The 17,497-nt window shown below is 45.4% G+C and overlaps 1 long non-coding RNA gene across 1 annotated transcript; it reads left to right on the top strand.

The window, feature by feature from the left end:
* The first annotated feature begins 240 nt into the window (after window positions 1-240).
* On the top strand, window positions 241-11,495 carry LOC119626295 (uncharacterized). The gene is made up of 2 exons (XR_005242486.2): window positions 241-440; window positions 4,906-11,495. It is a non-coding gene; the product is annotated as an uncharacterized lncRNA (long non-coding RNA).
* Window positions 11,496-17,497: the final 6,002 nt, after the last annotated feature.

Here is a 17,497-nt window from a genome sequence, read left to right as displayed (position 1 = left end):
GTTTCTCACTCCCAAAGAGGAGGAGACACTCCCCAGCCCTTTGTGTGTCCCTTCCTTTGATGGCGTGTGATTACACTGTTTACTGTGCATGTCTGCCTCCTCCTCCAGTCTGAGAGCTCCTTAAAAACAGGGACTTTGCCTTGTGCATCTTTGTATTCTAAGCACTCAGCCCAAGGCCTGGCTCTGAAATGAGCTCAGTGCACATTAATGGATCAATGCCTGGAGGGAGGCACTCGCCCATCTGATCCTTTTTTAGAAAAACAGGATCTGGTTGCCATGGCGCTGAAAGAGCGCTTTCTGTACCTGCTGTTTTCAGGATGAGCAAATCACTTTCAGCTGACCACACTGTGGCATCTGGCCAGCAGGATCTGCAGAATCCAGCAGGATGGATGCCGAGCCAACCCTGAGCTGGAAGAGACACCTTTCCTTCTTCCGAGCAGGTAAACTATTGAGTAACATCAAAGAATTTCATTTTTTCTACCCCTGAAAGATTTAAAGGTCTCCTCTTTTGTCAATATGCCCCTAGCTCTCCTGCCAGTTTTCTCTTGCCTCCTGCACAGTTTTTCTGTCTCCTTACTGTTGCTACTCTAAGATAGGGCTTTAGCCTATAGGCCAAATCTGGCCCACCACCTGTTTTTGCAAATAAAGTTTTATTGGAAGACAGCCATACCCATTTGTTTACATTTTGTCTATGGCTGCTTATACTCTACAATGGTAGAGCTGTGGCAGAGATTGCATGCTTGCAAAACAACATATTTACTATCTGGCCCCTTGCAAAAAATAAAAAGTTTTCTGATCTGTATACTAGAGAACGAGCTTCAGCTGATAAGAGATGATAAGGAAATAGTGCAACTCAAAATGGGACAACAAGGGAAAGAGAAACTAAAAAACAGAATATGTTCCTAGATTGTTGTGTGGGCAATGTATGGGAGATGAAGAATACTACAGTATTTACAAACCAGATAGTAAAAGCTTAAACAAGAAAATAAGAGTAAGAGCCAAGGAAGGCTGAGGTGAGAGGATTGCTTGTGCCCTGGATCGCCTGATTGAGACCAGCCTGGGCAACACAGGGAGACCCCGTTTCTACAAAAAACACAAACAAATAGCTGGGTATGGTGACACATGCCTGTAGTCCCAGTTACTCAGGAGGCTGAGGAGGGAGGATTTCTTGAGCCCAGGAGGCCAAGGCTTTGGTGAGCTGGGATTGTGCCATTATACTCCAGCCTGGGCAAAGAGCAAGACCCTGTCTTAAAAAATAATAATAATAAAAAAAAGAGCATTAAAAAAGGTGTACATATAAAATAACCACTGTAATAAAATTACAAACCTTTATAAATACAATTTTTAAAGTAAAAAAATACATTGCACAGAGAAAGAAACACAGCAGATATAATACATGATTAATATAAAGTAATGTGGCAGAATGGAGACCCAATATATCAGTAAATATGAGAGGACTCATACAAAGAAAACGTTTTTAATTTGACTCATCCTCTCAGCCTTCTTGGCTAGAACTCCCCATTCTCTCTTGAACCCACCCAATCAGGCTCCAATTCTCACCACCCCCACAGAAACTCTTGTCAAGATAACCAATGGCTTTTCAAGTTTCTACTGCTCTCTTTCCAATCCTCATTTTCCCAAGTCTCGCAGCAGTAGTTGACAAAGGTGATCCTGCTCTCCCCATCAAACACTTTTCTTTACTGATTTCTGGGATAGCACCTCTCCCGGTGTAGGGGAAGGAAGGAAGACTTCCTTTCCAGAGACTTCTCAGCATTTTTTGCTGGATTCTCCTCTTCCTGATCTAATCGAAGGTTGGATTCTCCCAGGTCTCCTTCCATGGACCTCTTCACTTTCCTCTCTTCTCTTTTTCTCATAGTATGTTCCATCATTCCCCTGGCTTTCATGGACAGGCTGATGATCTCCAGATTTGTATCCCAGACCCTGAGGTCTTCCCTGAGCTTTAGACTCACAGACCCAACTGTCTACTCAGCTTGGCACTGGCATCCATCCTGCTGGATTCTGCAGATCCTGCTACACAGATGCCACGGTGTGGTCTGTTTGGGTATAGATTAGACCTCTCAAACCTAATGTATTCAAAGCTAAATTCCTGATTTGTCATTCCTGCTTTGTTTCCTCTACAGTCTTCCCCATCTCATGAAGCAGCAGCACCATTCACCTCGTTGCTTGGTTGAACAGGGGGAGTCATCCTTGACCCCTCTCTCTCTCATAGTTTCTCAGTAAGTCCTGTTGGCTCTGGCCTGGCACAGTGGCTCACGGCTGTAATTCCAACGCTTTGGAAGGCCAGGACAGGCAGATGTCTTGAGCCCAGGAGTTCAAGACCAGCCTGGGTAACACGGTGAGACGCATGTCTCTATAAATACAAAACTTAGCTGGGCGTGGTGGCGTGCACCTGTAGTCCCAGCTGCTTGGGAGGCTGAGAGGTGGGAGGACACCTTGATCCAAGAGGTCAAGGCTGCAGTGAGCCGTGATTGCACCACTGCACTACAGCCTGGGCAACAAGCGAGACCCGGTCTGGGGAAAAAAAACAAACAAGTCTGTTAGCTCTAACTTGATCACTCTTTAATCTGCTCCACCAAGATCTCTGAGGGCTGAGCCACCCTCCTGTCTGGTCTGGGCTACTCCTGTAGCCTCCTAACTGGCTGCCCTCGCCTCTACGTCTGCCCCTGCTTTTTTCCTCCACACCTCCGCCAGCAGGATGATTCTAAAATGCAGGTCAGATCACACCACCCCTGCTCAAAACCCTCCAACTGCTTCCCATCCACACTTACAGGAAAATCCAAAGGACTCAATGTGACTTACACAGCCCTATGTATTCTGGCCCCTGCCTCTCTCTCCAGCCTCATTTCCTACTTTTCCCTCTCCTTCACCACATTCCAGAGGCCCTGGCTTCTCTCCCGTTTCCAGGACATGCCAAACACAGTCCTACCTTACGGCATTTCGCTGTCTGGAAGAGCCTTGCCCAGGCCTCAGTAAGGTTCTGTTCTCACTGCATTCAGCTCTCTGCTCTTCTGAGGGGTCCTCATAACAATCACACAAAACAGCACCGCTTCACTCGCTGCACTCAAACATTGCTTCACGTTTCCATAGTGCTCATCACCACTTGACAATACTCTGTATTAAACAGTTTTGGTGTTTTGTTTTGGTTTTTTTTTGAGATGGAGTCTCACTCTGTTGCCCAGGCTGGAGTGCAGTGGTGCGATCTCGGCTCTCTGCAACTTCTGCCTCCCAGGTTCAAGCAATTCTCCAGCCTCAGCCTCCCGAGTAGCTGGGACTATAGGTGCCCGCCACCATGCCAGGCTAATTTTTTTGTATTTTTAGTAGAGACGGAGTTTCACCATGTTAGCCAGGATGGTCTTGATCTCCTGACCTCGTGATCTGCGCCTCGGCCTCCCAAAGTGCTGGGATTACAGGCATGAGCCACTGCGCCCAGCCCAGGGTTGTTTTCGAAATCGGGTCTGTCACTCAGGTTGAAGTCCAGTGGCACGACCTTGGCTCACTGCAACCTCTGCCTCCCAGGCTCAAGAGATCCTCCCATCTCAGCCTCCCAAGTAACTGAGACCACGGGCATGTGCCACCACACCCAGTTAATTTTTTATATTTTTGGTAGAGATTGGGGTTGTTGTCTAGGCTAGTCTTGAACTCCTGAGCTCAGGCAATCCACCTGCCTTGATCTCCCAAAGTGCTGGGGTTACAGGTGTGAGCCACCATGCCCAGCCTAAACACTTTCATTTGTCTTTCTTTCCTCTAAAATATAAACTCCCTAAAGGTGATGACTTTGTCTTACTCACTACTCTATTCTCAAAATGTGGCACAATGCCTGAAAAATAGCAAGTGCTCAATAAATAATTGTTGAACAAATGAATGAATGGAGACATGGTCCTATTTTGGCCTGTGATTCAGTGTTTCCAAATTCCTGACAGATTTTAATCTTTGGGAATTAGGAATGAGAAATTAAAATGTATAAGCAGTCCGGGGAATTTCTGAAATCCTATATTAGGTACAGGTTGCCTCATATATGTTCATTTCTTTAAAAGATGAAACTATTCTGTCTGCTTTACAAAGGACTGTAGGTGGCTGGGAATCGTGGCTCACACCTGTAATCCCAGCACTGTGGGAGACCAAGGCAGGTGTATCACCTGAGGTCAGGAGTTCAAGACCAGCCTGGCCAACATGATGAAACCATGTCTCTACCAAAAATACAAAAATTAGCTGGGCGTGGTAGCACACGCCTATAATTCCAGCTTCTAGGAGAACCTGCTTGAACCTGGGAAGGGGAGGTTGCAGTGAACCAAGATCACGCCACTGCACTCCAGCCCAGGCAACACAGCAAGACTCCGTCTCAAACAAACAACTGTAGGCTATAGCAAAGACACCAACAGTGGAAAATGCCACTGAACATTATCAGATTGTATTAGAATAACAACACTGGGATCTTCTGGCAAGATTGCTACATGGAATTATGTGTCAAAGTTGCCAATTTAAGGACTTATTTTGCCTTCAAAACTTGTTATTTCTGGAACATCACTCCTAGAATTTGTATAAAGTATAATGTGTATACAGACTTATTAGTATTTATTTGATTTGCCAGAAACCTCACTGTTAGAAGCAGTCATGCCAGGAACACACTCATAACACTCAGCAGCTACAGGCCAGGCTGGCTGATGAGAGGCTGAAAGCGTCTCATCTGTGCTCTTCCGGGAGTGGTTCCCAGAAATGTCGGCCTTAGCCTGTGACCCACTATCAGCGTGCTGTTCTCTTGCTCCTCCCTGATGTCAGTGGATTCATTTTTACCAAAAATGTCTTGATGTTTATTGTTAAGCTTGAATTCCCACACAATTTTAGCACTTCCCCCATTTTCTTGATGTCTCAAATGATTTTTCTTAGGACTCAGAGTTGGAGAAACATGCATTTCCAGAGAAAAGCTGGGAAGAGACTCTTGCACGGAAACACTGTCTAAAAGCACTTTCACCTTGGTTGCTGGCAAACAGGCACGTAGCAAGCTACAGTTTAGGACCTGACGCCGCTTTGAAGGTGTGTCAGCTGGACACAGAAAACGAGGTTACGGAAACAACGGTCCCAGCATGGCTCACTCTCCACCACTCTGTGCTCTCTCTCCTCAGTCTTGTGGGGCTGGAGACGCAGTGGCTTAGAAGTGGGGTGACCTGGTTGTGATCAAAAGGCTCCTCCCTCTGTGCACCATCCATGGAAAATGTGCCTCATCTTGCACCACACACCAGCGGAAAAGGGAATTTTAGGAAAACTAGGACAAACAGAACTAAATAGAGCAGAGCCTCTAGTATGGGAAGAACAGTGCTTAAAAATTACAGAAATTACAAAAGATAAAATAAATAGAACATACTATATGAAATGTAAAACTCTTATGCATCATTTTCTAAAGAACAATATCAAAAGGCAAACGATATTACTTCCTTATTAGAAAACAATTTGGAAAAATGGGTCTTTTTTGCATTTTTGATACAATTTGCTTCAGTAATGCCACTGATTGGAATTTAAGGACATGATTCTAAATGCACAAAAGGAGATTTATATATGTGGATGTTGATTCAGCTCTTCCCTCTCTCCACCCAGAGCAGCCAGGCATGAGCTCATCCTCAAAGCTGGGCACATGGGGCCACTGTCCCAGGATGCTGGGTGTTTGGCCTATAAGGGATGAGGAAAGGAACTGCTCTTCATTGCAGAGACAGTGGGGCCTGATAAAGCTGTTCTGGCTACTAGATGGTGGTTGTGTTTATCGAAGACTACTGGATGCCTGCCAAATATCCGTGTTAGTCCATTTTCACACTGGTATAAAGAAATACCTGAGACTGGGTCATTTATAAAAGAAAGAGGTTTCATTGACTCACAGTTCCACATGACTGAGGAGGCCTCGGGAAACTTACAATCATAAGGTCATACTTTGGCAGAAGCAGAAGGAGAAGCAAGAACCTTCTTCACAAGGAAGCAGGAAAGAGAGAGGGCGCACGAAGCGGGAAGAGTCCCTTATAAAACCATCAGATCTCGTGAGAACTCACTCACTATCATGAGAACAGCATGGGGCAAACCGCCCCCATGATCCAATCACCTCCCACCAAGCCCCTCCCTTGACAAGTGAGGATTAAAATTGAGATATTGAGTTTGGAAGGCAGGAGGCGATGCTTCAGCCCTCTTGATGCTGGTTAGAATGTGCATCCGGTGACTCCTGTTAGTCCTGGTTCCTGAACCACAGAGGGAGTTGAACAGACTGGAGCTTATCCAGGCAATATGACCATCAGGAAACTGCGTCACTGAGGAAGTTCTGAGGGAGCTGGAACTAGACAGTTTAAAGCGATGGCCGGACAAACAAGTGTCTCCTAGGAGCCAATGGCTAAGGGCAGACGGAGCAGAGGGGTTGTGTATGGCCCCGGAGTGCAGAGCAAGTACTGGTGAACCGAAGTTACAGGGAGGCAGATGTCTGTCTAAGACAAAGAATCTTCTCTGGGTCAGAGCTGCCCATGTGGACCGGAAGCCTGGGGAGGAAGTGAGCAGCACAACCTGAGAGAAGTTTGAGAAGAGGCTGAGGAGTTCCTCTGCTCCCCCAGGAAGTGTGGAGCAGGAACCACATCTCAGATGCTGCAGGACCCAGGTGAGTCATCAGGAGGAGTGGCTCAGCTACAGGCACACACATTCGAAATTAAAACCAACAGCAGCATCAATAAACACTGTGCAGTCCAAGCAAAACCTGCTGCAGAGGTGGGATTCAGTGATGCCCAACCTCTGCCATGGAAAGTGGATGGGGCAGTATATTGGTTTCTTGGGGCTGCCGTAAGAAAGAACCACAACTGGGGGGGCCTAAACCACAGAAACTCACTGACTCACGGTCTGGAGGCTGGAAGGCCAAGATCAAAGTGTTGGCCGAGCCATGCTGCTGCTGAAGCCGCTGGGGGAGCCTCCGTGTAGTTGCTGGGAGCCCCAGGCGTTTGTGGCGTGTGGCAGCATCTCTCCAATCTCTGCCTCCGTCTTCACAGGGCAGTCTCTGCTCTGTGTGTCTCCAGATTTCCCTCTTCTTACAAGTAGCTTGTCCTACTGGGTTCAAAGGCCACCTTACTCCAGCAAGAGCTCATCTTCATTTAATTAAATGCATCTGCAATGACCTTTCCTGAATTAGGTCCTACTCTGGGGTGACTTTCTCTTTTTGGGGGACACAATTCAGTTCCTAACAGGGAGTCTGAAGTCCCCCCTGCTGGAGACTTGTCAGCCTGGAGTAACACCTCGCTTTGGAGAGGCTTTTGGCTTAGGCGTCGGTTTTTGCCTGGCTCATCTTCCTGGCTTGAATAAGCTTCCTCCTTCCCACCAAACTGCAAGGTCCGAGCACTATTTAGTGGCTGACCCACCTTCTCTTTGCTGAAGAGGAATACAGCATCTGGGATGCCGTAAATAAGAGCTGAGAGGGGCCTGGAGGACCTCTCTGAGGTCCCCCTCCAGGAGCGGGACCTCTTCTGCTTGGAACCCTCTGGCTCAGAGGCTGTCACTGAAGGCTTCTGGAGGCAGAACTTGTGCCTAGCTCCCGCACAGCCCTGGCTTTGCCGTGCTGTTGATTTGTGGGTAGCTTCTGCCCTCTGCTGGACAGAGTGAAACATGCTCTCCTTCCGTTTCCGAGGACTCTTGCCTCCCTAAATCACAAGTTCACAAACTCACAGAGCAGAAAAGGGCCAGAAGGTCAGCAGTCCCAGTCCCACTGTTCAGAGGCGGATACTGAGGCCAGAGAGGGGAAAGGCCTTGTTTAAGATCACACAGATAGTTAGAGGAGGAGCTGGGACTAGAAATGGGTGGCCTTCCTTCCCACAGCAGGGTCTGGAGGTGTGGAGTCCTGGAGGAGAAAGAGAAGGCACAGGAGGAGGGTTGCACCTTACTCCTAGTAGAGACACCAGAAAGCAGGTGGGCAGTGTAACCAGGACCACCAGGTCAGTCCACTCACCTAGGAAAATCTCCTATCAGGCTGTGTGAGTGATCCCAGCTTTGCCTAACTCCACAATCCTAAAAAGTCACCTATAAACAGAACCTTTGTCAATCAGATTATTTTCCCCTCTCCCACCTTCTCCTGTGTCCCAGATACAGGTTTGTGGCTCTTACCAATCTCATCATAGGAGGCCCAGGGATAGTATAGTAGTTAGGGCAAGCGCATTGCGCTAACAAATAGACTTAAAATGTATTAATAGCTCACACACAAGGGAAGTTTACTTTTTGCTCGTCAATAGTTCAGTGAGTCTATCAGAAAAGGGAGGGGAATGGCCGGGCGCGGTAGCTCAGGCACTTTAGGCGTATCACAAGGTCAGGAGACGGAGACCATCCTGGCTAACACAGTGAAACCCTGTCTCTACTAAAAATACAAAAAATTAGCCGGGCGCGGTGGCCGGCGCCTGTAGTCCCAGCTACTCAGGAGGCTGAGGCAGGAGAACGGCGTGAACACGGGAGGCGGAGCTTGCAGTGAGCCGAGATTGCGCCACTGCACTCCAGCCTGGGCGACACAGAGAGACTCCGTCTCAAAACACACACACACACACACACACACACACACACACACACAAACAAGATCGTCTCCAGTGACCCTTCCTCACTTGGGTCCACTGAGTCTCTGATAAATGGCTTAGTTATCAGCTTTGGTTTCTAAATTTGGTGGATGTGGAGACAGAACTGTGATCATCTTCGGTGCCCTATTAATTCCGGACTCTCTAAGTAGATAGCGTATGAGGGCAGAGTTCACCTTCTCCACTCTGAGAACGTTACACCTCTCCAGGATGGTGCCGAAGGAACCTCCACTCTGTCTAAATACTGAGACATCCTCTGGCTGAGCCTGATCAGTATATGAAATTGAGGCAGGAAAAAAGTTTGGACCTGAAATTTTCTTTTTATCTTGAAATGGCAAGTGAATTTAGTCTTTCAACTTTCATTTCCTACTGGGAATTTCATAATGGTACATTGTTTCTATTACACTGTAGGACATCTTATTGTTGGCATTTTATTACTGGGGAATCTTAGTTTGTCATTTAATCTCCTGGTGGAACATGGGATGAGCTCCATCAGACCATGTGGTTCCCGGAGGAAGCCGAGGGTCAGGCTGCTGATTCTTGCAGGCCAACAACAAGAGGCAGATGAACTGGGAAGGAAGAAAGTGTATTTTTATAACCAGGTACAGGAAGAAGACCTGAAAAATATCACCAGACCAACTCAAAATTACAGTTTTCCAGGGTTTATATACCTTCTAAGCTATACGTCTGCATGTAAGTGTGCATTCATCTAAAGACATAAGTGATTAACTTCTTCTAATCTATAACTAAGGTGTGAAGACCTTCTTCTGGAGCCTCAGTAAATGTATTGAATCTAGATGGGTCCAAGTGCTGGGGTGATTACCCTTATCATATCTCCTGCTAAATCACAGAGGTGTGAGGAGTTCATTTAGACCTCCAATAAAATTTGTGTCTTCAGACCCCCAGTAAAAACTTTTTTTTTTTTGAGATGGAGTCTCGCTCTGTTGCCCAGGCTGAAGTGCAATGGTGTGATCCCAGCTCACTACAAGCTCCGCCTCCCGGGTTCAAGCCATTCTCCTGCCCCAGCCTCCTGAGTAGTTGGGACTACAGGATCCCGCCACCACGCCTGGCTCATTTTTGTATTTTTAGTAGAGACGGCGTTTCACCATGTTGGAAAGGCTGGTCTCAAACTCCTGACCTCAGGTGATCCACCCGCCTCAGCCTCCCAAAGTGCTGAGATTACAGGTGTGAGCCACTATGCCCAGCCAATAACAACGTATTTAATCCTAAATGGGTCCTGTTGAGAATTCCTTCCTCCTCTTGTCATGGTTCAAGGCACAAGAAAGGCTTAAGCAAAAACTTGGAATAGAAGCTTTTGTTCTATTCCAGCCTTTGTATAAGGTCACTGGCTCCTTCAACTTTCAATATTTAACTTAATCACTCAGTCAGTGCTGGAACAGTTGTTACGGAGGCCTGCCTGTTCAGCTGCTAGAGAGACCTAGGATGCCACAATGTGGATGGGCAGAATTTAGGATGGGAAATAAACTAAGCAGGGAGTTTTCAGCCAAGGGTACAGTGTCCTTGGAGAGGATTTGATGTATACATTTTAACTGTTCCGGCCTCAGCTGATGCTTGGTTCATCTCCCAGGACTCTATTTTCCCACAGTCCTCTCCAATGGGTGCTCCTTCATCCCTGGGCTGCTCTAGACCACAACCTCTGTGTCTTGGGTAAAACTTTGCTACACTGAAGTTCTTGGCTCTTCCAGTCTAGTCAGTGTCCACCATCTGCCAACCTCCTGCTCTCTGCCTTCATCAGTGAAGACCGTGACCATAGGCTCTCAGCTTCCTCCCCACTCGGAAGCCTCCCATGACCCTGGATGACATCAACACGTTCCCATGAAGGGTCATACTAACACCCAAGCCCGCCCTATTGCTTCAATCTCTTGACCTACAATCATCCCCATCTCCATTAATTGTCACATTAATGACAATTCTCATGGCAAATAATGACAATTTGTCATTATTCAGAAATGCACCATTTCTGAGATATAGGTTTATTATCCCTAATCTGAAACTCTGAAATTTGAAATGCTCTAAAATCCAAAACCTTTTGAGCACCAATGTGATGCTCAAAGGAAACAATCATTGGAGCATTTTGGATTTCAGGTTTTCAGATTAGGGATACTGAACCTTTATAATGCAAATATTCCAAAATCTGAAAACATCTGAAATCTGAAACACTTCTGGTCCCAAGCATTTTGGATAAGGAATATGCAATCAGTATTACCTTCAACATCCCACTCTCTCTAACCGCAAACTCCCATCCTTCTAGCTCTCTAATTTACTTATTTCTTCACCTCTCCTTGTAAATGTTAAAGGAAAATAAATCTTGGGACTCCCAAAGTCAAAGTCACTAAGCCAAAGTGAAAAGTCAATCTGGGAACTGCAGGCAGACCTGCCTCTCATTATATTCCTAAACAAGATAGCTACAAAGATTTAAACAAACAAACAAACAAACAAACAAATCTACATACCTCCCTCACAATTTGCCCACAAGAAAATTCCTTGTGAACAAAGGACAGAGAACTCAAAGTCATCCATCTGATCACGTGAGACAAATGCATATCTGATTGCTTCCTTTGCCTTATGTTTCACTGAGCCAGGCTAAGGCTTAAGAGACTAGTCCTGTGAATTGTGTATGCAGTGAAAGGCTAATTAGAAACTCAAAGATTGCAACTGTTTTTCTCTTAGCTACCTATCACCTGGAAACCCCCTCCCTGCTTCCAGCCATCCCACCTTTCTGGATCACCTGATGTACGTCTTAACATATATTGATTGATGTCTCATGTCTCCCTAAAATGTGTAAAACCAAGCTGTGCCTCAACTACCTTGCGCACATGTCATCAGAACCTTCTGAGGCTATGTCATGGATGTGTCCTTAACCTTGGCAAAATAAACTTTCTAAATTGACTGAGACCCATCTCAGATATTTTGTGTTCACAACTGGTAACCACAGAGGGATTCTGAGTGGAGATGCCCCTGACCTTTGACAACTCTATCAGTGCGTGGTAGCAGCTTGAGCTGTTTTTATGGCTGAAACCAATAGGACAATTGACTGAGGCCTGGGAGCCATCCCACCCCCAGAGAATCCCTGATCTCCCCAAATTTGTTGAGATCGGAAGTTTATTTTTCTGTGCAACTCCTTTTTTGGAGTTTTACTTGCTTCCAACAAGGAAGGCAAGTTTTCCTGCTTCCATGATGATGGAAAGCAGGTAACTCCTTTCTGGAGTTTGGGCTCGTTTCCAGCAGGGAAGATGAGTTTCAGTTTTTTCCTGCTTCTAGGATGGTAGAGAGCAGACTTCAGCCTGAGACCCATTACTAGGTAAGTAGCTGAATTGGGGTTTTTGTCTTGGCTAGAGTTAAGATTAACAGCCGGCTGGTCTTAATTTCTCCTTACCTTTAGAGCACTCAGTGACCATATAAATTGTGTGATTGTGTGTTTGTTTCACTTAACTGTTTTTGTTGTTGTTGTTGTTTGTTTCTGTTTCTTGTTGTTTTCATCTTTTCCCATTGGGTTTGACCAACTCTATCCAACTTGATCAAATCCGAAGGAAAGTTCCAAATTATGGAGATCAAGACCTCTGAATTGGCTAAATTCCCGCAACTGAAAAAGAAAAAAGAAAAAAACAAAAAAGAAAAAAACAGCCGGCAAAAGGAAAAAAAAATTTTTTTTGATTTTTATTACCTTAGGAGCTTTATTTACATAACAAGGCCATCTTTTGCTAACCAAGCCAAACTGAAAGAACAATGGTTGTCCCCCAGCGATGCAGTTTGGAAACTAAGGTTCTGTCCTTATTTTCATCATGACCGCCTAAGTTTGGTTCCTAAATCAAGCCCTTTCTGGTTTGGTATTTGCATTACATTTGAAATATCAGCAATTTGTCCTAGCTAAAATACAGTAATGAGATTTGAAGGGAGTTTTTTTTAAGGAGCTTAATGGCTAAAAGCTTAAAAGCTAACATCCAAGGGGTGTGTGTGTGTGTGTGTGTGTGTGTGTGTGTGTGTGTGTATTTAAAGCCTTGTTTTTCTCTCCTACAACTTTTTGAGCAAAATTTTTTTCTCCGTCAACCAAATTCTGTTTTCTTCATTTTACTTCTGCTGCCTCTTCTTTCTCTTGCCACCCTCTGCTGAATGAGGAATCTAAAATAGTTTCTAACAGCCTGGGATTCCTTAAAGAAAACAGAGAAGGCACCAGACTCCCTTTTGAGGAGCAACCTCTGTTTTTCCTTATGGAACCCAAAGACTGTAAAACAGAAAAGTTCGTCTCAGATCTTACACTGCTTGCTTTTGTATTGTTACTGGTCTTTCTTTCTTTCTTTCTTTCTTTCTTTCTTTCTTTCTTTCTTTCTTTCTTTCTTTCTACTAAAATAATTATTTTAGTCAAAGAGTAATAACAGAGGTTACTCTTGGTTGTTTAAAGTAAGGAAGAGAGTATTTCAGACACTTAGAGAAAGGTTTATGTTAAGAAAAAAAAAAAAGGAGAGTGCACTTATAAAACCATCACATGGTCTTAGCCTCATAATAATTCTCTTTTTGGAGACCGAGGATTCAGTGTGGGCTCTGCCCAGAGTTCAGAGATCCAGTTAAAAGACAGACTAAATTTAGAACTACCTATATAAATGAAATCGGTCTTCTTATACAATCCTATGATAGATTTCTGTAATTTTATGTTTGATTTGGCTTTCATTTTTACTCTTCCCCTACTAGTGAGAGGTGAAGCCAGCTGGACTTCCTGGGTTGAGTGGCGACTTAGAGAACTTTTCTGTCTAGCTAGAGGATTGTAAATGCACCAATCAGTGCTCTGTGTCTAGCTAAAGGATTGTAAATGCACCAATCAGCACTCTGTGTCTAGCTAAAGCATTGTAAATGTACCAATCACCACTTTGTGTCTAGCTAAAGGATTGTAAATGCACCAATCAGCACTCTGTAAAAATACACCAATCAGCACTCTGTAAAAATGCACCAATCAGTACTATGTGTCTAGCTAAAGGATTGTAAATGCACCAATCAGTGCTCTGTGTTTAAAGGACTGTAAACCCACCAGTCAGCACTCTGTAAAATGGACCAATCAGCACTCTGTAAAATGGACCAATCAGTGCTCTGTAAAATGGACTAATCAGCAGGATATGGGTGGGGACAAATAAGGGAATAAAAGCTGACCACCCCAGCCAGCAATGGTAACCCACTTGGGTCCCCTTCCATACTGTGGAAGTTTTGTTCTTTCACTCTTCATAATAAATCTTGCTGCTTCTCACTCTTTGGGTCCATACTACCTTTATGAGCTGTAACAATCACCACTAGGGTCTGCGGCTTCATTCCTGAAGTCAGTGAGATCATGAACCCACCGGGAGAAACAACTCCAGACACACCACCTTTAAGAGCCGTAACACTCACTGTGAGGTCCACGGCTTCATTCTTGAAGTTGGCAAGACCAAGAACCCACCAAAAGGAATAAATTCTGGAAAATCTTGGCAACCACGAAGGGACTATAACCAATCAGTGAGTACCATTGGACCCCTTTCACTTGCTATTCTGTCCTATTTTTCCTTAGAATTTGGGGGCTAAATACCAGGCACCTATCGGCCAGTTAAAAGCGACTAGCACAGCTGCCAGACTAAAGACACGGGTGTCAGGCTTTCTGGGAAAGGGCTCTCTAACAACCCCTGACTCTTCAGAGTTGGGAGCATTGGTTTGCCTGGAACCAGCTTCTGCTTTTCCTGTACTTCTGGGCTGAGCTGAGGATTGGCAGAGAGGAAAGCCATTCAGCTCCAGGGTCCCGACAAAAAGTTGGCTGACTCTGTAGCCATGAGTGGAACTCTCAAAGTCACATCGCTCAAGCGAGACTCACCCATCTATCCTATCTATCCTGACCCTTGCCTCCTGGGTCCTAACGCCTGTCAGACAAACTTCCTCCTGCCTCTCTTCTCCGAGGCTAGTCCTGCTTCTAAAAACCACTCCCTATCTCTGATGCTTTCCTAGTTTCTCTTATAAGAATGATTTCTAGTATAAACCTCAGGACTCTGTTCCCTTCCTTAGGCATCTGGGCTCACCAATCAGAAAGACATAATTTTTGCCCAAAGCCCCACTGGGGGAGGACTATCTGGAATCTTAGGATCCCTCCTCAGACTAGCAGGCCTAACAAAAGCTATTCCTAAAGCTAGGATATGGGGAACTTCAGAAATGATATTGCTCCTATTCATATGATGAGAAGTGAGGACAAAAGATGTCACTCTTCCAACCCTGGAGATCCCTTCCCTCTCTCAGGGCATCGCCCTCCACTTCATTTTTGGGGCATAACATCTTTATAGGACAGTGGTAGGTCCCAATACTAACAGGAGAACACTTAGGACTCTAACAGGTTTTCGAGAATGTGTCAGTAAGGGCCACTAAATCTGATTTTTCTCGGTCCTCTTTGTGGTCTAGGAGGACAGGCAAGGGTGCAGGTTTTCGAGAATGCATCTGTAAGGGCCACTAAATCCGACCTTCCTCGGTCCTCCTTGTGGTCTAGGAGGAAAACTAGTGTTTCTGCTGCTGTGTTGGTGAGCACAACTATTCCGATCAGCAGGTCCAGGGACCGTTGCAGGTTCTTGGGCAGGGCAGGGGAAATAAACAAACCAAAACCACGGGTGGTTTTTTCTTTCACATGGAAAACACTCAGGTATCAACAGGCTCACCCTTGAAATGCATCCTAAACCATTGGGACAATTTGGCCCGCAAACCCTGAAAAAGAAGTGACTCATTTTCTTCTGTACTACAGCCTGGCCCAATATTCTCTCTCTGATGGGGAAAAATGGCCAACTGAGAGAAGTATAAATTACAATGCTATCCTGCAGCTTGACCTTTTCTGTAAAAAGGAAGGCAAATGGAGTGAAATACCTTATGTCCAAGCTTTCTTTTCATTGAAGGAGAATCTACAACTATGCAAAGCTTGCAATTTACATCCCATGGGAGGGCCTTTCAGCTTATCCCCATATCCTAGCCTCCCTATGGCTCCCCTTCCTATTAATGATAAACCTCCTCTAATCTCTCCCGCCCAGAAGGGAACAAGCAAAGAAATCTCCAAAGGACCACAAAAACCCCGGGCTATCGGTTATGTCCCCTTCAAGCTGTAGGAGGAGGGGAATTTGGCCCAAACTGGGTACATGTCCCCTTCTCCCCTCTGATTTAAAGTAGATCAAGGCAGACCTGTAGAAGTTTTCAGATGATCCTAATAGGTACACAGATGTCCTACAAGGTCTAGGGCAAACCTTCAATCTAACGTGGAGAGATGTCATGCTATTGTTAGATCAAACCCTGGCCTTTAATGAAAAGAATGTGGCTTTAGCTGCAGCCTGAGAGTTCAGAGATACTTATCTTAGTCAAGTAAATGATAGAATGACAGCTGAAGAAAGGGACAAATTCCCTATCGGTCAGCAAGCTGTCCTCAGTATGGATCCCCACTGGGATCTCGACTCAGATCATGGGGACTGGAGTCGCAAACATCTGTTGACCTGTGTACTAGAAGGACTAAGGAGAATTAGGAAAAAGCCCATGAATTATTCAATGATGTCCACCATAACTCAGGGAAAGGAAGAACATCCTTCTGTCTTCCTCGAGCAGCTATGGGAGACCTTAAGAAAATATACTCCCCTGTTACCCGACTCACTTGAGGGTCAATTGATACTAAAAGATAAGTGTATTACCCAATCAGCTGCAGATATCAGGAGAAAGCTCCAAAAGTGAGCCCTGGGCCCTGAACAAAATCTGGAGGCATTATTAAATCTTGCAACCTCAGTGTTCTACAATAGGGACCAAGAGGAACAGGCCGAAAAGGAAAAGTGAGATCAGAGAAAGGCCACAGCCTTAGTCATGGCCCTCAGACAAACAAACCTTGGTGGTTCAGAGAGGACAGAAAATAGAGTAGGCCAATCACCCAGTAGGGCTTGTTACTAGTGTACACCTTAAAAAAGATTGTCCAATGAGAAAAAAGCCACCCTTTTGCCCATGTACACTATGCCAAGGCAATCACTGGAAGGCACACTGCCCCAGAGATCAAAGGTTCTCTGGGTGAGAAGCCCCCAACGAGATGATCCAACAACAGGACTGAGGGTGCCGGGGGCAAGCGCCAGCTCATGTCATCACCCTCACTAAGCCCTGGGCACGTTTAACCATTGAAGGTCAGGAAATTGACTCCCTCCTGGACACTGGCATGGCTTTCTCAGTGTTAATCTCCTGTCCCGGACAGCTGTCCTCAAGGTCCGTTACCATCTGAGGAATCCTAGGACAGCTTATAACCAGGTATTTCTTCCACCTCCTCAGTTGTAATTGGGAGACTTTGCTCTTTTCACATGCCTTTCTTGTTATGCCTGAAAGTCCCACACCCTTATTAGGGAAGGACATATTAGCCAAAGCTGGAGCTACTATCTACAAGAATATGGGGAACAAGTTACCCATTTGTTGTCCCCTGCTTGAGGAGGGAATCAATCCTGAAGTCTGAGCATTGGAAGGACAGTTCAGAAGGGCGCAGAATGCCCACCCAGTCCAAATCAGGCTAAAAGACCCCACAACTTTTCCTTATCAAAGGCAATATCCCTTAAGGCCTGAAGCTCATAAAGGATTACAGGAAATTGTTAGACATTTAAAAGCTCAAGTCTTAGTAAGAAAATGCAGCAGTCCCTGCAATACCCCAATTCTAGGAGTCTTCCTAATTCCCAACATTAACATTGCCCCAGGAAATCAGACCCTCTCAGTGCCTCTCAAAGCTCAAGTCTGTCAGTGCAGAGTCATACAACTAATACCCCTACTTACAGGGTGAGGAATGGCTACTGATACAGGAACTGGAATAGCCAGTTTATCTCTTTCATTATCCTACTACCACACACTCTCAAAGGATTTCTCAGTTTACAAGAAATAACAGAATCTGTCCTTACTCT

The sequence above is a fragment of the Chlorocebus sabaeus genome, chromosome 21 (genome assembly GCF_047675955.1).
Source record: "Chlorocebus sabaeus isolate Y175 chromosome 21, mChlSab1.0.hap1, whole genome shotgun sequence".
In the NCBI taxonomy this organism is placed as follows: domain Eukaryota; kingdom Metazoa; phylum Chordata; class Mammalia; order Primates; family Cercopithecidae; genus Chlorocebus; species Chlorocebus sabaeus.
The sequence above is the reverse complement of the archived record's forward strand: the minus strand, read 5'-3'. Positions and strand labels throughout refer to the sequence as shown.